At 48.4% G+C, this 19817-nt stretch overlaps 1 pseudogene; it reads left to right on the top strand.

The window, feature by feature from the left end:
* Positions 1 to 2533: 2533 nt before the first annotated feature.
* Positions 2534 to 18690, top strand: LOC137159347 (histo-blood group ABO system transferase 1-like; annotated as a pseudogene).
* Positions 18691 to 19817: the final 1127 nt, after the last annotated feature.

Here is a 19817-nt window from a genome sequence, read left to right on the forward strand (position 1 = left end):
CCGGCCAGGGACCCTCAAGAGAGACTCTAGGAGGGAGAAGGTGCAGCTCACGTCCGCCACCACAGCTTCCTCGGCCGGTGTCTCCCGCTGGGCTTTGGCAGAAGGCGTGTTGGAAGGCCTGGCTCCAGCAGCCCCCTTCCTGGATTTGCAGGGGCACTCACCCCCCTCAGTGATGAGGGGGAGGGAGCGCTGGACTCCGGCCTTGCACTTGCCACACTTGCCCAAGGTAGAGGGTCGGGCAGTGGGGGCAGGACCAAGGGACAAGAGCGCAGGGGTCGGGGCTTGGGAAAGCGGGGGTGGGACAGCAGAAGTAGGAGAGGCCTCACCCCAGGGCAAGCCCCCTCCGATGCCCGACAGTGATGGCCCTGGCTCCCTCTTCTCTGCAAGCTCTGCCGGACTGCGCTGGGAGTCAGTGGGGCCCACCTGCTCGTCTGGGCACACCGGTGGGGCGCCCCTGGGGACCGAACAGCTGGGGCACGACCTCTGGCGTGGCTGGTGCCTCCCTGGCTTCCAGTGGTCCGGGTCTCCCACCTTCCTGCGCATGGGGGCAGAACCTCTGGACATGTTCCGTCGCCCGGCAGAGGAAGCACCGGGCCTCCCCCGTCAAGTAATGGACCCAGTACAGGGCCCCTTGATGGGGCACCAGGAACAACCCCTCGAGCGCCTCCCTGCCATGCACCGCTGGAGGCAGCTGCAGCTTCACTTGCCGGCGGAAGGAGAGGACATGGCAGAGGGCAGGGTCTTTACAGACGAGGGGAAGCGGCTGATGGTGGAGAGGGGCTTCCCCAGGGTGGAGAGGAGAGGCAGAAGAGCGGCATTGGGGTGGAAGGGCGGGACGGAGGTGAGCACCACCCGTACGCCCAGGTCCTCCAGGGGCTCCACAGGGACATGGATGCCCCCCACCACCAGGCCCGTCTCCACCACCTCCTGGGTGACGGCCTCAGATGTCAGAAAGAACACCGCCTTCCCGTACATCTTCGAGGCTGCCACCATGGCCGTGAGCCCCATCACCCGCACCAGCGCCCGCGTGTAGGTCTCCACATGGGACGAAGCAGGCACCAGAAGGCACCGGACCCCATGCTTCCTGGTGAGAGTGGGAAAGGGGCCCTGGGCACCAGGGATGGTGCTGGAGGCGGTCACCACCATCCGGGCAGAGCTCTTGCTCTTCTTCCCCCCCTGAAGCCTCTTCCCAACTTGGGGCACACACCCTGGAACAGGGGGGGCAGTAGCTGTGGTGGCAACAGAGTCCCTGGAGTCCTCGCTCAAGCTGGCCACCGCCGGGGCCGCGGGACCGACGCCTGTTAGCCCAGTAGGGGCAGGGAGGCCGGTCGCCACGGATGGGGATGGAGCATCAGGACGAGGGGGAGGGGCAGGAGCATCCAGGGAGGGGGTCCCGGCCACAGGCACACCCGCCATCTTGGGAGGGGGTAGGGATGGGTCCGTTGGGGATGAAGGGGTGGAGAAGGAAGGAAGGGGGGAAGTGGAGAGGGAAGGGAGGGGGCAAGGGTGGGAGGGGGAGAGGGTGGGGGTTGGCGGGGGCAACCGTTCTTCCCCGCTAGGCTGAGAGCAGGGGAGGAGGGCACCAGTGCAAGGGAGAACGGGGGGCTTAAGACAGGCGGGAGTAGGGGGTGATGCACTCCCCAGCCCAAAAATGGAAACCGGCTCCTCCGGCTGCACGGGAGGCGGGGGCAGGGGCTAAACCAACTGAGGGGAGTGCAGTGTGGGGGTGGGGGTAAACCCTCTGCTCTAGGCAGACAGGGCATGAGCTGGAGGAGTTCCTGTGCTGTGCTGTGCTGTGCAGCACAGGGTGGCGTGGAAGAGCGGAGGAGTCCTGGGAGAGGTACTGAGCCCAGGAGGGTGGAACCTGCCCCTGGCCGGACTGAAACACTCCCCCAGGCACAGGGGGCTGGTCAGGAAGCCCAGCCCGGGCAGCAAGGAAGCAGGCCCTGAGAGGACAGAAGGACTGAGGGGGGAAAGTAGGCCAGGGGAAAAGACTGCAGCTGCGAATACAGTGCCAGCAGCTCACAGATGCTACTCACAGGGCCCCTGGGCTGGGACCTGGAGGAGCAGGTGGGCCCAGGTCCCTACCCCCCTCCCTGGGGAGACGGGATGACAGGTGACTCCTTGGCCCATTCCGAGAGGCAAGCGAGAGACCCACTAGAGTGAAGCCGGCCATTTGCCACAAGCCATATTTGACATCATAGGAGTTTTGCCTTGTTGGTAGCTGCTTCTTTCTACCATATGTTGCCTAATGCCCTGAGGAGAGGGCCCTGAATGCAGCCGATCTGTGTAAGGTAGCTGGGGCTGACTAGATGCTTTGCCCTAAGAATTAGTCTTCACTGTATGTACCCTTATTGCAGTCAGTTTTGGGGACGCTCATTCTAAGAGGTGCCCCTAAATATACGTAGGAAGGCCAAAAAAGAATCTGAAGAACAGCCAGCCAAAGACTCAAAAAGCAAGAGCAAAAATGTTTTTAAGTACATCAGAAGCAGGAAGCCTGTTAAACAACCAGTGGGGCCAGCGGAGACACGGGATGCTAAAGGAGCACAAGGAAGGTAAGAGAGACTAAATTAATTTTTTGCATCGGCCTTCACAGCGACAGAGCTGAGGATGTGGTGCCCAAATCTAAGCCATTCCTTTTAGGTGACAAATCTTAGGAACTGGCCAGAGGTTTTGGAATTTATTGATAAATTGTACCCTAATAAGTCCCCAGGACGAGATGGTACCCATCTAAAAGATATTAGGAAAACATTTTTCACTAGGAGGGTGGTGAAGCACTGGAATGGGTTACCTAGGGAGGTGGTGGAATCTCCATCTTTAGAGGTTTTTAAGACCTGGCTTGACAAAGCCCTGGCTGGGATGATTTAGCTGAGGTTAGTCCTGCTTTGAGCAGGGGGTTGGACTAGATACCTCCTGAGGTCCCTTCCAACTCTAATCTTCTATAAATCTATACTCAAGATTGTAACTCTTCGCAGTCCACTTTGGATTTAACTAAGGGTTCTCACAAAACTCGGTGACTGGGCAACAAAATGGCAGATGAAATTCAATGTGGATAAATGCAAAGTAATGCACATTGGAAAACAGAAAATGGCGGGGTCTAAATTAGCTGTTACCACTTAAGAAACAGATCTTGGAGTCACCATGGATAGCTCTCTGAAAACATCCACTCAATGTGCAGTGGCAGTCAAACAACCTAACAATGTTGGGGATAATTAGAAAAGGAATAGATAATAAGACAGAAAATATCATATTGCCTCTTTATAAATTCATGGTACACCAATATCTTGAATATTGCGTGCAGATCTGGTTGCCCCATCTAAAGAAAGATATATTGTAATTGGAAAAGGTACGGAAAAGGGTAACAAAATTATTAGGGTTAAACAACAGCTTCCATATGAGACAACTAAAGGGGATATGACAGCAGTCTATAAAATAATGATGAGTGTGGAGAAAGTAAATAAAGATGTGTTGTTTATTCCTTCCCATAATACAAGAACTAGGGGTCTTTGTTTGCTCCACCTCCCTACCTCCAAGGGCCCCAGTGAACCTGGTGTAAGTGCTTTGCCGGTGCAGGTCCCAGCTGGGCTTAGCCCATGTAAGAGCTATGAAGCTTTTCCTGGGGAAGTGTGCAGACGTCACTGCTGGGGTCTGGCTGTTTGCCTCTGGCCTCTGTGAGTGCTAGGGGGCTGGCTGGTTTGCAGAGGGATAGAGACTCATAGACTTGAAGGTCAGGAGCGACTGTTATGATCACCTAGTCTGACCTTCTTCACGCTGCAGGCCACAGAACCCCACCCAACCACTCCTGTCACAGACCCTCACCTCTGGCTGAGTTACTGACACCCTCAAATCATGGTTTAAAGACAGCAAGTTACAGAGAATTCACCATTTACACTAGTTAAACCCTGTAAATGGCCCGTGCCCCGTGGTACAGAGGAAAACGAAAACACCTCAGGCTCTCAGCCAATCTGACCCGGGGGGGCGGGGAAATTCCTTCCTGGCCCCAGACACAGCAATCCATTTAGACCTGAGCATGTGGACAAACCCCACCACCTAGACTCACGGGAAAGACTTTTCTGTAGAAACTCAGAGACCTCCCCATCTAGTGCCCCATCACCAGCCACTGAGATAATTGCTGCGAGCAGTCGCCGGGTGCCAACATACCATTGTACATGCATCTGATGGCAAGGAGCACACTTTCAGGGGTGGCAGATTTCCCAGGCTTACATCCCCACCTATCTGCACCAAGAGAGAGGAATTTTATTGATCAAACATTTGTTTTGAGAAGAATGGCTTTTTAATGGATCTAAAAAATTGGTTCAACTTATCTCCCCTCTGCCTAGTGCTCAGCAAAACGCTCCATGATGGGGAGATGCTGATGGCCACCTGCTCCCGCCCTGCTCCTTCCAGTTAGATGGACAACAATGACCCGAGCTCCGGCCGGATTCTCTGCTGTGTCCTTAGGGACATAAGAAATTATCTGCAGCAACAAACGTTGTGTTTTATTTGTATTCGATTGTCAAGACACCGTGGGGAAAAATACCATGATGCTGTGTGTATTGGTGCTGAACATGGGAGAGTGACAGAGCTGTCCTCAGTCTTCCTGTCCTGTGCGCTGTGCTACATGGACACAGCATGGGGCGGTAAACACTCGCTGAAACTCTCTGCTGATCTTCAGTCACAGAATCCTAGAAGATTAGGATTGGAAGAGACCTCGGCAGGTATCTAGTCCAACCGCCTGCTCAAAGCAGGACCAACCCCAATTAAATCATCCCAGCCAGGGCTTTGTCAAGCCACACCTTAAAAACTGCTAAAGATGGAGATTCCACCACCTCCCTAGGTAACCCATTCCAGTGCTTCATCACCCTCCTAGGGAAAGAGATTTTCCTAATATTCTCTCTGCACACTCCAGCTGAGCCCCTCCAGCCAGACCCTTCACACCCTCACTCTGGCTGGTCCCTGCTGCCAAGGCCCTTTCCTGCCTCCCCTCCCCTGACTCCCTTGCCAGATTTTCATCCTCCCCTCACCCCCCGTGCACACACTCTGGCCAAGCTTCCCAACCAGACCCCTCGCACTATTAAACAGGACTAGAGTCCTTCACTTGCTTGCTTGCTTTTTTCCCTAACCCTAACCCACTCCTCATCTCCCCAGCCAGGTTGTATCTTTTGGGTGAGGGGGTTGGCAGGACTGTAGTCCGCTTCCCCTCCCCCTGCACACCCAGCCCCCTGCTGGGGTGGGGCTGATGGAGTCTTCCAGAGCAGTGGGACTGGGAATGCAAACCCCTGGAGGTATCTAGGGAAATTTCCCTCTCCCAGAGCTATTGTCTCAGGCTCTCGGCAGACTCAGGCAGACAGGGCTGTAGTGGCTAAACTCAGGGGAGATCCCCCCCACCCTTTACATGAGCTGGTGCCTCAGACTGTGGTGGTGCAGCATGAGGTGTTGGCCCCTGTCAGACCCGGGAACTGGACTCTGCCTGTTTGCCACCGGAACATCAGAATTGCCAATTTCTGTTTGAAGAAAATGTGACGAGTATTTCACCCAGATCAACAAAAATCCAGTAGGAGCTCAAATAAAACTGTCGTTCACAACCCTTATTTACACCATCCATTGTGAATTATTCCTCCAGTGCCAGGTCTTCTCCCCCAGGTTACAGCTGGGGCAACTGAGGCACGGAGCACTGCCCTTGTTATCATTTTAGGCTGGGATTGTCAAGGCAGTCTAAGGGAGTTAGGCCCCCAAGATGTGCATGCCTTACTCTCCCTTAGGCTCCTTTGCAAATCGCAGCCTTCATCGTTCTGAAAGTCAAGAGAAGTCCAGGCCTTGGAAGATGAAAAGATAGACCCAGGGTCATAATTACAAAGGGGTTTAGGCATCTAAAGAAGCTGATAGTTGCCTTGTGGGATTTACAGTAACACCTAAGCAAGTTAGGTGCCTAACTCCCATTGGATGTCCATGGGACTTAGCTACATGGCTCATTTAGGAGCATTGATAAATCCCAGTGCATCTGTCTCCATCTTTAGGTGCCCAAATCACTTGGTAATCCTGGCCCACAGAAAGCACAGAAGCTGAAGTCAGGAAATCCTAGGGCCTGTGCTAGGCAGGGGGTCAGACTAGAGGAGTAGAATGGCCCCTTTTGGCTTTAAAATTAATGAATCTATGAAGTTTTGCCTCTGGGCCTCTGCTTCTGAGCTGTTCAGGTCTCTCGGGAGTGAGTCCCACAAGCCCTTAGGAAATAGACATGGGCAAATCACCTTCCCGCAGCATCGCTTCTTTAATGCCACTGACGCTCAAAGCCAGCTACACACTGCTCAGCTTCAGAGAGCAACCGGTCTGAGTCTAGTTCTGTCAGGTCATGCTCAGAGTGAGGGTGAAATGACTCTTATACACTTGTGTCTTTGGCTTCTACGTAGATCGATAGATAGATAATGACAGAAGAATCCTGGAGCTGGACGACTGAATCCTTCACATGTTGGGGAAAAATCCACAGCGGCCAGTACAGTAAGTGTGCTATGTGAATTAAATACGTGTGGGGGTTAAGATACAAGGGAAATTTAAAGAACACAAATCAGAATTCCTGTCAGAACTCATTTAAGGATTTCGCTATTAAGTTTGTAAAACAAATAGAGATAGTCAGAATTAAAACAACTCCTCCTGTAGAAAATGTGAATTTTTCATCAGAAACCCCAAACCCATTTTTTTTCAGCTTTAGGCAGCTGAAAGCATCCAGCTGAAATTTGTAGATTTTAGATGAAAACCAAACAAGACAGTTTTTTGAGTATTCAGCTTTCCAACAAAATAACAGATTTTCAAGGAAAGCAGATACATTGTGTGAAAAATTTTGGTTTGCTAAAAACCCAATTTTCCATCCAAAAAAGCAACCAATCAACCAAACACCCAAAATTCAACTGAAATTGTCCAATAAGATTTAAACTTTAAACAAAGGTGGGAAACTTTAACGTTGTCTAATAACACCGTAACTGGAAACCAATGATTCTGTTGCCTCTGTTTTGATTTCTGTAAAACTGTGTGAATGGCAAAGGTATGTTTTCCATGGCTTAGGGCTTTTGAACTCAGTTTCAGAGTTCAGTCCAGCAGCCAAATCTATCTATCCTGATATGGAGCTTAGATAGACAAGGAGGAGGCCAATGGTGTCAGAAATACCCAAACAGTTTGTCCCTGGGGTGAATTGGGGAGACAGAACCCTTTATTGCCTGCTCGTTCCACCTTGACACTGCGAGTGAGCTACGAGGGGGTTACTTTACAATCCTTTTATCCATAGCAGTATGTAAGTGTAAACATTTCCAGCGACTCCCCATAGACCCTTATTTGGTTACATTGACTCCTATAAAATGAATATTAACTACTACAAAATGAATGTTTGTGGTTTATAGAATTACCTCACAGAGTGCAGGCGCATTACCTTAAAACACTAACGTTTTTTAAAACATGCAAGGGATGGAAAGAAGATAATACTCTTTTCCCACCAAAGGCTTTGCGCAGGAGGGGAGATAGTTATTTCGTTTGCCTCATCCCCTGCGCAGATGGCCAGGAAGGGAGGAGAAGAAGAGAGATAACACGACTCTAACTAGAATTCACACAATTACCAGAAACAAGGTTTGCCCCTGCCTTGACCCCGTTCCCTGTAATTTAGGTCTGACAACTTATCCAGCTTTTAACTCTTTACTCTCCTACAAATGGGACTAGAAACCTCTTTGTCTAGCACCATATCCAGGCTCCATCACTGCTGGCAGCTGAGCACAACTATTGTAACTAGGTGCACAGAATAGACATATCATAAGACACAGCCCATCCCCCAAAGAGCTCAGAGTCCTAGTAGACAAGGCACAGGAGGGGAGAGAGGGAAGGAGAGTCCCAGGGAGGACAAGTGACTGGCCCAAGGTCACACAGCAGGTCAATGGCAGAGCCAAGAACAGAACCCAGGTCTCCTGACTGCCACTGACCTTTTGTCCATCTCAGAGCCCTGATTTCCCACCCTCCCTTCCCCTGTTCTTTGGTACTGAGAGATGGCAGCATGTTGTGCTGTATTCCAGAAAGGTGCCCTGCCTGGGACAGGTGTTTGACACCTTGCTGAAGGACCACCACTGACAGCCATCAGGACTAGTCTTTGGGGTCATTGATTTTTACGGTCTCTGAATGATTTCCCTTCCCCCCTCCAGGGAAAATGATCCGATAGCGGATAGAACATCAGAATTTGAACCCACGTCACAGAGACAGGGGCCTGGTGAACAGGGCATTTTTGCTCTGTGCAGGGAGGGTCTGAGTGTAAGGGGACTGTTGGCCCCTTACTAAAACTTAGTTGGTCGTCTTAGTGGGCCATCTCTCAGTACCAAAGAACAGGGGAAGGGAGGGTGGGAAATCAGGGCTCTGAGATGGACAACCCCCAGGGCCAGTGCAGAAAGGCCAATGTTCCAGATCATCCTGATTGACAGGGCGGGCCGGCCAATGTGGGGGGGGACTGTCCTCTGTATGAGCTGGAGCTGCCTGCAGAGAGCAGGGCCAAGCAGAGAACAAAGCAGCACCTGAGACACGGGAGCCAACGGCTGGGAGGTCAGAGAAGAAGCCCAGGGAGCTGAGCTGAGCAGACCCACAGCAGCAGAACCAGAGGGCCCGAGGTGCAGCCCAGAGAGCCAAGCTGAGCTGAGCCACGTTGAAGCAGGGCAGGACTGGAGCTGGGACTGGAGGTGTCTGGAGCCAGGTGCAGTGAGCATCTGGGGAGAGCAAGGGGGATCCTGGGCACAACTGAGAATTGAAGCCAGTTCTCCTGAGTCTCAGCCCACTGCCGGCCATGAGATAAATGCCAGTGGAGAGAAGAAAATTATAGGGCCTGGGGTTGTCAAAAGGGGCTGAAGGGAGCAGATGAAATTCCAGGGGATCTGGGCACCCAAATCCATTCAGCCCCTTTGAAAATTCCACCCATAATAGAGGGGATGTTTGTTTGTTTGTTTTTTTGGAAAAAAAACATATTTTACAAAGGACAAATCTCTACCCTGCTGCTTTCTTGTATGTGGGAAAACCTGCAGTGCAGAATACAGGCAAAGAGCTCAGGAGGGGATAGATGCAGGCTGACAATCTGATGGAAGTCTCTGTTTGGGGCATGGTGAACCAAGTACGTGGGTGTGTTGACTTCAGGGAAACTCCCACGCCTTGTGTAAAAGCACTGAAATGCTTTGTGATGTTCTCATTGTCTGCAAAAGTTCAAGAGGTCCATAAGACTATATTCATCCTCAGTCTAAATTCATGGACTTTATTCATCATGGCTACATAACTGGCCATTAGGTCCCTAAGTCACTTTTGAAAATGGGAGCCTTTTAGGGGCAGATTTGTAAAGGTCGTTAGGTTCCTAAAAATGCAGATGGGCACCTAAATGGGGTTTCAAAAGAACTGAGGCACTTAATTCTCCTTTAAATCAATGGGATTTGGGTGCTTAACCTTACGTAGGCACTTTTGAAAATCTCACAAGGCACCTAGGTGTCTTCAAACACCTACATAGCTTTTAACAATGACCCTAAGGCCAGGTCTACACTGCGATATAAGCCTCAGGTTTGAATTTAGGCTCAAGCTTAATCCTTCATCCATCTGCACACAAGTGTTGGGAAACCAGGACTTGGACTCAGGGCCTCATAACCCCATGGGGTGGAGAGTCCAAATCTGAGTGAATGCAGGAACCAGAGTTCAAGCCCTATTGCTTTGAATTCTAGATACAGCCCCCACTGGATTTGTAGTTTGGGAGTCCGCCAAAAGAATCCCACAATCCCAAGAGCCAATTTCTTTTGTCCGCTGGACAGTTCAGTTTGGTTGACCACTCAAGTTTTCCCACATGCACCATGAGCATAGGGCTAGAGTGCCCCGTTTTGGAAGGGCGCTAGGAAGTCTGGGATATGGGAGGTTGAATTCAGGCACAGATAATGCACGGTAGATGCTGAAGCCACAGTTTGGGACCAGGGTTCAACAAACTAAACCTGGAGCTGCACATGAATGTAGATGCTCAAGCCCTAGGTTAACTAACCAGGGTCTGCTAACTCAAGTTCTGCTGTCCCTGAGCTTACACTGTAGTGTAGACAGACCCTACATGACTTTGGCACCTAAATTCCATGTTCATTGAAAGTTACTCTAATGTTTTCCCTTCACAAGGAAGGTTCATATTTCATGCATGAGCCAGTGATGAAAAAGAGAAGTTTTAGATTGTGATTTGCTTTGGAGAGGTAACGCATGCACAGAAGTGAAATAAGACCCTTGGTATCAAAACCCCAAGAGGAGGATGTAGGCAGACTGAAAAAAAAAATAATCCCAGGACTAAGGTAACTAGACAAAACTCGAGTTGAAGAGATGGGCCTGATTCACCTCTATACATCAGGACAATTTCTCTCCACTCTTGCTCTCATACATGTCAAGTCCCACCTCTTCCTCATTTACTCTCCCATTTAAATTATCCTTAATTTAAAGATAATTAATTTAATTTATCTTTACTTCTGTCATTCAAAACATAGGAAAAATCATGAGATAGATAGATAGATAGAGTGTAATGTGTTTGCAATATCTAACAGTTTTGAGAATTTATGAATAACCAATATAGAGCGTACCAAGCATACTATACTCCCGATTCTGTGCCTACACTTCATATTCTTGAGTGACATGGAAAATTTCTTGGGGCCTGGTAATTTTTAATTCTTGTTTATCTAGGTGCTGGATGTTGATGTGTGTGAAAGATGCATTTGCTCTGGTCTTCCTCCATTTGCTTTAATATAAAACAAATGAAAACCCTAAAGAAAAGACAGGTCTTTCTGTTCCATTTTGGATAAATGATGAAAGAGTAATTTGGCCAGAGGGAGAGAGGGGAAAGAAAGAAAGAAAGAAAGAAAGAGCAAATGACTCTAGGTCTGTTCAGTGGTGCGAGGGGTCTGGCTGTGGGTGTCGGGCAGGTGCTGGATGCTGTGGAGTGGGGGACAAGGGTTCTGGCTGGAGGGGGTGTGGCCAGAGTGTGTCTGGGGACAAGGGATCCAGGAGCAGGGACTGACCAGACTGAGAGGGAGAGGACGCAGCTGGGAGTGACTGGCCCATGTAGGGGGTGAAGGGTCCGGTTGCAGGGGCTGACAAAGCGGAGAGGCAGGGTCTGGCTGGTGTGGGGGATAATGAGGTGCTTGACTGGTAGAACTGGCCAGATTGTGGGGGTGAAGGGCCTGGCTAGGCAGGCTGGTCTGGCCTGATTAGGGGGTGGAGGTGGGTCTGGCTGGAGAAGGGCAGCCTTGAATGTGGGGGGCCAGGGGCCTGGTGGGAGGAGGGGCCAGAATATGAAAGAAATATAAAGTAAAAAAATAATATTTTTTTCTAAAGAGTTTTGAAATATATATACACTAGAGTTTAAAACTTCAAATACATAGTAAAATACAGAATTAAAAAAAGAGTGAAATCTTCAACTGAACCAACCCATGCCGGGTGTGTCAATGGGATGTGTGCTCCCCCATCACATGTCAGGAGCTTCCCAGTGCCCCCCAGGGCAGGGCTAAGAGCAGTCTCACTCTGGCCATGCGGCCACCCCAGCGTGGCAGTGAAGGGTGGCCCCCTCCTGGGCTCCCAGACCCACAGACAAAGCCCAGGGGGAACCACTCCCATTTACACTTGCCGGACACAAGGATCTTGCTCTTGTTGTACAGGGGGCTAGGTGACCCCCCTGTTGTACAATGAGCAATGAGGGCTCCCTCCGTGTGGGGCAGAGGGGACACCCCGCGCTCCAGGGACGAGGTATCTGGTGAACAGACCCCGCGGGAGCAGAGAATGTCAGCAGGCGTGACTCTGCCTTTGATGGAGCCATCCCCACTTGAGCAAGCGAGACTCTGTGCAACCTCCAGGCACCTCTTCCATCAGTGGAGGGTGACCCTGACCCCGGGAGAGACCCCGGATAGAGCAAGAGAGACACGGGGTGTCCCTTGGCTGGGCCCCCCGGGGTGAGATTCAGCCCAGCCGCAGCTGGGTACACAAGGTCCAGAGGTGGAGAGGGGAAGGAGAGAGAGAGCCGGGCTGGGGCAGGGATCAGTTCTTTGGGTGTTTCAATAAATACTCAGGCCTGACCCTCAGGCAGCATAAATCAATTTGCACCAGTCCATCAGCTAACTTTCATTTTTCTCGGTGCTTGAATAGGCACAGGGAGAGAACATATTCAGTAGGGCTGGATGAAACTTTTTTCAAATTATTATTTTAATTCAAAATATTTCATTCAAAATTATTTATTCAAAATTGAAAATCTCCATAGAAAGTATTCATTCAAATAAATATTCCCTTTTCCAGGCACAGTAGGCAATGGAAAAATGTAGCCTTTTTTGAGTGAGGTGAGTTGTTCTCGGTTTGGGGTGCATGTGTTTGTCTGGGGCTGTTTTGGAGTTTTTTTGGAGGAAGTATTTCATTTTTCTGGCATTTTGTCCTTCTTCCCTCACTTGTGCAGATACAAAAGGGAGAGAAGGCAAAAAAAGGAAAATGAAAAGGGCGGGGTGGGAGAAAGAAAAATCAAAACCAAACAAAACTGGAACATTTTGAAATAATAAACAAAAACATTGGAAAACCAAATATTTTCAGTAAAAACTGCCAATAAACAACTGAAAATCATTTCTTTTAAAAAACCTGCACAATTGAAATGATTAAAAAATTTCATTTTTTTTCACCCATAGAATTTGTTTTTCTTTATTTTAAGAGCAGTTCTACTCAGGAAATTGGTGCATGTGCAGATTTCTGGAATAGGTTACCTAGGGAGGTGGTGGAATCTCCATCTTTAGAGGTTTTTAAGCTGCGGCTTGACAAAGCCCTGCCTGGGATGATTTGAGGGTTGGACTAGATGACTAGATGAACTACAAGCCAGAATTAACGGCAGCATTCATCTAGGGTTTGAATTTTGACACAAAAATTCTGAGCCAGATTATTACGTTGATAATATGATTTATTCTCACCATGTATATGTTAGCATGCATTACGCAGAAATATTGTAGCAGTTATGCAGCCTAAATTGGCTGTACCTTCCTTATAATCCTGTCCACTTACGCTAAGTATGCCATAACACCTTGCATTTGTTGAAGTAAGTTTTGGCTTAAGTAAATAGGGAAACTATCTAGACTAAGATCTTCTTGTAAATAGGTTGGGTATAAAAAGAAGGTTTCAGGAGTGTTCCTTTGCGAGCCCACCTTCTGTGTAATGTGACTGTAACAACGTTGCATCTGATGAAGTGGGTTGCAGCCCAGGAAAGCTTATGCCTGCAGAAATTAAATTTGTTAGTCTTTAAAGTGCTACAGGACTCTTGCTGTTTTAACGTTCCATGAGACGGCTTCCTGGAGATTGGCATTATATTGAATCTTTGTCCTGTCCTATATTATTATTGGCTTATAGCAATAAACCTGAGTGATGCTGCTTATTTGGCCTCTTCAACATATTTCATAATGAACCAAAGTGTGGTCGAGCAATTGACTGTACCGTTTATCAACACTGGACTAAAGAAGCCAGAGTTCCAGTGGGGCCAGATCCGCAGTGGGTGTTGATAAAAGCAGCTCCGTTGAAGTCTGCTTATTTACGCCAATTCTCAGCACATCAGGATGTGACTGTACAATACCGAGGCAGTTCCTTGTTGACACACACCCAATACTTCACGGGGGATTTTTTTTGTTAATTTGTTCCCTCCCTGCCCTCTCCCAGGAGGCACCTCCCATGCTCCCATCCAGTGACTAAGCATTTGTCACCTACCCAGAAAATGGGTGTCAGTAAGTGACTGTGCTGCATTCCTGATGCTGAATAGTTGTGTGGTTCAGTCCCTGTGTCCACTGATGTGTGTTATTGTTTTAGGTAGACAGTGTCAGTGTAGCCAGGTGGGTCCCAGGATATTAGGGAGACAAGGTGGGTGAGGAAACATCTTTTATCAGACCAACTTCTTGTGGAGAGAGAGACAAGTGTTGGAGCTACACAAAGCTCTTCTCCAGGGCTGGGGAAGGTACTCAGAAAATCACAGCTAAATATCAGATCAAACAGATAGTTCAGCATTTTCTAAGGGACCATTCAAGACGAGGTGGCTAATTAAAACCCTTGAAGTCATGGGACAAAAAGACACTGGATGTATGGCTTATTACAACAGTCTGTATCCCACTAATCCCTGTTTGTGCCTATGACCACACCAGCGTTAACGGACCACTTCACCTTGAACAGTCCCTTCGTTGAGCATCAGGAGTTAGCACATCTTGTGTCTGCTTGATCGGGCATTTAGCTGCTGTCGAAGCCCCAGTGCAATCTGAGTTGCCTGACCTCTGTCCTGCAGGCCTAGCACCTTTTTAGTTGCTTGGTGATATTCACTGAAAATCTTGCTGCAGTCAATAAATGTATTGGTTTGTGTTATCTACAGCAGTGCACGTGGATTGAGTGTGCAGAGCCCTCACTTAGAGTGACAGAGCTGGTGCATATCAATGTCTTTGATAAACTGACAGACAAAAGTAAATGAGCTTGCAGGGTGCATTGTACAGCACTGAGCCCTGCAGGATGGCAGTTCCCAGGGTTGCATCTGGGCCTGGGGGTGTTTTCTGGAAGTCTATCCCATGAGTGGCTGGCTAGAAGCGCTCCTTCACTAGGCCAGGGACCGATTACATGCAGGAGGCTGGCGTGGGCTGACCCAGGAGTGGGTAGTTCACAGAGCAAAGTGGGGTAAGTCAGGGCCAGGAGTAAGGAATTGGGGTGACATAGCTACACACCAGTGCAGATTGCAGTGGGGGAACATCACAGCATGATTTTAAAGCAAGCTGAGTACCCCACCATGGAAAGTGAAGTCAATGAGAGCTGTGTGTGTTTCTTTGATGCCAAGAGAGCAATGAAACGTCTCTGTTTTCTTTCTCATTCCTAGACAAGCTGACCTGGATGAGACTTTCTCGGTGCTTCCACGGTAAGGATGGGTGCTCTGCATTCATTAACAGATAGCAAAATAAATAGTTAAGATTGTGGTCATGGCAAACAAAGCAAAGGTCCATGGAGGTATAGCCTGATCTATGAATTGTGTATTCATTATATCGATTCCTTAGGCATTCCCAGTTATCACTCTGAGGTTCAACAGATGCTGGTCCCAAGATCAGGCCCAGTATTCTTAAAATTATTGTGCAATTGGGAATCTCAATGTGCACAGCTGCCATGCTCACACTTAAGGTATCTTTCTGTATTTTTAATAGTTTATTAATGCATTCGACAAAGTCACAAACACTCTAACCTAGCAAAGTAGGTAGAGATAATACAGAATGAACATCCGAACATCCATATATTCACAGCATCCCTTGCAGAACAGCTGGAAATGTTACTCATTGTCTTCTTCATCACCATCACCTTCCTCCTCATCACCAGGTGTTTGTATCCTAAAATATCCAAAAGCTGATGTTAGCTCATTTTCCTATAGCTGCCTGGAGTCATTATGTACAAGCTTCCCCCTTAAACACTCGATTTCCAATTCCCCAAAATTCAGGGCTGATGTTGGACCATTTATCTGTGTCAAAGGTCATAGGCCTCAAGCCTTATACTAACTACTGAAGTCAGAGTGTCACAGGTTCCATGCATCACTACTCAATAAAAAAAATGCTATGGGCTACACAGGCCATAAATACATGGAAGGACTGAGTCTGAATAAGGGCTTGATAAAGTGGAAGATGGTTCTTCTCTGAGATCTTCCACTGTCTTCATAGCATGCATGTTTATGGCAGTTCGCTGGTTGGGCCATAGAGAGGAATAATGTCTCTTTAGCCATTGCCTTAAAAGGGAATTACTCCCAGCATCGGTCTATGTAGAATACAACTCTACCATACTCATTTTTCTAGTGCCCATTATAAAGTACACTTGCCCATTTCTAACTCATTCTTATTGGCCGTTATGGAAGGTTAAAGTGCTAAATACAGATGGTTACATCCTAGTAATGCATATCTTCTTTCAACAGAATGTCATATCCTCAGCCATGTGTGGACAAGCCTCAGTAGGTCTGCCCTTCCGACAGTTTGTTTTCAAGTGGATAAATAGTTTTAATAATTAAAAAAGTTATTTGTAGATCAGATTAGAGCTCAGCAATTTGAAATGATACCACTGTAAGAACCTAGAGCGTTAGCCCTGCCAACGTATTAAAATAGATAGAGAGAAGTCTTGGAATTATTTCAATTTGATTTTGTGAAAACTGCCAGTTTGTTTAAAAGTGACTTTTTGGTTGGTTGTTTTTTCATTTAAAGTGGAGCCTATTTTCATTTTAGAGGGGGAATTCAACTTTTTTATCATTTTATATTTTAGAGTTTGATCTGGCTTCCTATGTAAATCATTTACAACTTTCACTTTTCCCAAAACATAAAAATTGTCATCTCATTTGGCTTCTCAAAGGCCACTACGCAGTCAAGCTGCTGTGTTTTAATACAACTCCTTCCCCCCTGCTCCTTTGTAAACCTAAGCCATTGTGAACATCGTACATTGTTTCTGAGTGACAAAAGATCCTGGAAAGAAAATGTGAACATGTTTGTGTGTAATGTCATGAAATTTCCAATTATCTGTGCCCTGTTATGTTGTGTGTTCGAATGTATAGGAGAATATGTAGAAGGGTTGGTGGGTAGGTAGATACAATTGTCACTTATGGTTGAGTTGCTCCATAACTGTCCACAAGATGGTCACTTGCATCTTCTCCTGAAGCATCTAATGCTGGCCAATGACGAAGAGGGGCTATCGGGCCCGATGGACCCCAGTCTGATCCAGTCTGGCCATTGCTGTGTTTTCTCTCTCTATGATTCTATGATTCCGTGTGGGAGAACCGACATGTTTTCGATGTCTCCCTGGCTGGCTCCCATCATGTGGGAAGGCACCTTCAACAGAGACATCCTGAATGCCCAGTACAGACAGAAAAATCTCGTCGTCGGGTGGCCACGTTTGCTGTTAAAAAGTACAACTTCCCTTCCACACGCCAAGCCCTGTGATACTCCCCTTAGCTATGCAGTGTGACGGAGTGTGGCGGCCGCCCTTCAAAGCCTTCCTATAACACTGCTGGCTCCGTTCCAACTCCCACTGTGCAGAGACCCCTTAAAGCACAGAGATGCTGGGATTCACCCACCCCTTATCACACCGCACCGGTCTGACTAACCCATCTCAACAGGCCTTAGGGCCATAAAACAAAATGTGTGGCATGGCTAAGCCCTAAAATAAGATTGTTAAAGGGGGATTCCGATCTCCATTTCCTACTATGGAAGGAACTAGAGGCAGTTACTTAAAGCAACAATAATATATAAAGCCGGGGATTACAACACGATCTTAAAGGCCAGATTTTTAAAAGGTACTTAGGCACCTAACTCCATCCATGCCAAACCTGAGTGGTTCCACGACCTCGTGTGCTATGTTGCAGCAGCTGGAGCAGGGAGCTGGGCCCAGCCAGGTTGAGTCTGGAAACTATCCCCCACACCCTTGGGTTTCCCCTCAGAGCCAGAATTAGGGCTGTGGTGCTGAGCAGAGGGGGTGCTGCAGGTGATCGATGTCCCCTTTGTGGGGCTAGGAGGGGGTGGCAGCAGAGGAGGTGGGTCACAAAGCAAGACAAAACAAAGTCATGGGTCACCTTCGTAAAAAGTTGGAGCACCTCTGTGTTAGAGCGATCACCCAGGAGAAGGGAGACACAAAACCCAGTCCAGCTGTTCCAGAGACTCACCCGATGCTGAAGCCCCATTGGGAACCAACCCTGTGTCTCTTATTCCTGACTCTGAAAGGATCTAGGAGCTGAAAAGTTTTGACCATTTTGGTCCAGAGGCCTGAGCTTTGAAACTGAGGCCACCTGTGCTTCAGAAGAAGGAAAGGCAGGATGGAGGTTCTTCTAGGGATCTTGTCATGGTAGCATCAGCGAGAACGAGCCTCAGATTGTGTAAATTAGATCCCCAGGACACCATGGTTGGGATGAAAGCAAGACAGTCTTTATAACCTGTTTACAAAGACATTCACAGCTAAAACCACACCAATAACTCACTTCGTTCACTGTTACACTCATTTGCCTTTCAGATACCTCCGGTTCATAGAAGGGTTTATTGGCTCCGCCAACAAATTTTCCTCTCTGGGCACAGGGTCAACTTCTATCTCTTCACTGACCATCCAGAGAAGGTCCCATCCATGAAGCTGTCCCCTGAGAAGTGTCTCTTCATAATCCCTGTCGAGAACTACTCACGGTGGCAGGACTTCTCCATGAACTGCAAGGACATCAGCAGCAGCTACATCTGCAGCCGCTGGTGCTACAAAATCTTTACTCCATGAACATCGATGTCCAGCTGTTTGAGCTCATTGGGGTGGAGATTATTGACACGCTGGTGGGGACCGTTAGCTCCTGGCAATACACCAAGCCCCGAGGAGAACAACTCCTAAAAGAGGTGGCCGGAGTCACGAGCTGCCATTCCATTGGGGCAGAGGATTTCTACTACACGGCCAGCTTCAGTGGCAGAAGCATGTCTGAGGTCTACAAGCTGACCCACAGGGGTCACGGAGGACAGAGCCAATGGCATTGAAGTCAAGTGGCATGAGGAAAGCCACCTGAATAAATACCTCGTGTACCACAAGCCCACCCACCTACTGTCCCAAGAGTACTACTGGGATGAGGAGCTGATCATACCTCCCACTGTCAAGGTTAAGGGACTGTGCTCAGTGCGCAAGGATCTGAAAGAAATCAGGTCCTGAAGGAAGGAAGAAAGAAAGATGGGTGGATACTGTGATGCATATGGCAATTTCCTGAAGTACCCTTGAAAAAAGTCTCATTTTAAGTATCTTTGGAGTCTGTTGTATTAAATGCAAAGGTCATGTGATGTCTGGGATGTCTGTCATGTCAGTCATGATGTCTGTCATTCTAGTGCAGTGGGCATTGAGCTCCTAACTCCTATTGGCTTTCTTGAAAATCTCAGACTAATAGAATTATCTGAGGTCACAAAAGAAGTGTGTGGAAGATCCGGGAATCTGACTCAGATGTTCTTAGTTCCAGTCTGAGCATTATCCTCAACACCATCCCTTCTCCTTCCACTGGGATGAACATCACTCTGCATCTCTCTGGGTCCCAGGCATGTTCTCTTACCCAGCCCTTTGAACAACCAGTGTTCGTGGGGAGAAAGGATCTTTAGAGAATTAAGGTTCATTTAACTTAACAAAGCTGCTCCTTCACTAGCCAGGTAAGACTCATCTTTCACCTCTACTGTGCCTCGATACTAAAGGCTCAGCAGTTGTTAGCTACATCGCTGGCATAGCCTGTAACCTAAACCAGGCCATAGACCCCACACACAGAGAGTGTGACAGAGCCAGGGAAGCAGGGCTATGTTAGGGGTTTGTCAGCACTGAGCTCATGGATCCGTTTGCTGTTGCCATAGCAGAGCAGTGTCAGTAAGGCCCTTTGCAATTCTTTTCATCGCTGTCATTTCTTGCTATTCCTGTGGTGGGCATCTTATTTGGGAGCCGGACTGAAGTGGCAGAAGGCAGAAGTTATAATTAGTCTCTGTAGACAGATTATCCCAGCTCAGTCGTAACATACCATGCCATGCAGTCGCCTTTGGGGTTAATTAAAATGCAGGTGTTCTAATGAATGCCCAAGGGGGCCCTTATCACTGTGCTGGGTAGCAGCTCCCAGGTTACTCTTGGCTGGCTCCAGCTGAGTCCCATGTGTCATTGCCACAAACAGCAGGGCCGGAGCTGCATTTTACTCTTTTTACTTGTATTCTCACTGTTCTCATCAGAGGCGGCTGGGACCTGCTGTTGGTGGGCAGAGGGCACGGTTCAAAGACACGCACAGGCTTTCCTCTCAGCTGCTCCTCCCTGCAGCT

This window comes from Emydura macquarii, unplaced genomic scaffold, assembly GCF_026122565.2.
Source record: "Emydura macquarii macquarii isolate MOO-44397 ecotype Brisbane River unplaced genomic scaffold, CSIRO-AGI_Emac_v2 contig_1871, whole genome shotgun sequence".
Taxonomy (NCBI): Eukaryota; Metazoa; Chordata; order Testudines; family Chelidae; genus Emydura; species Emydura macquarii.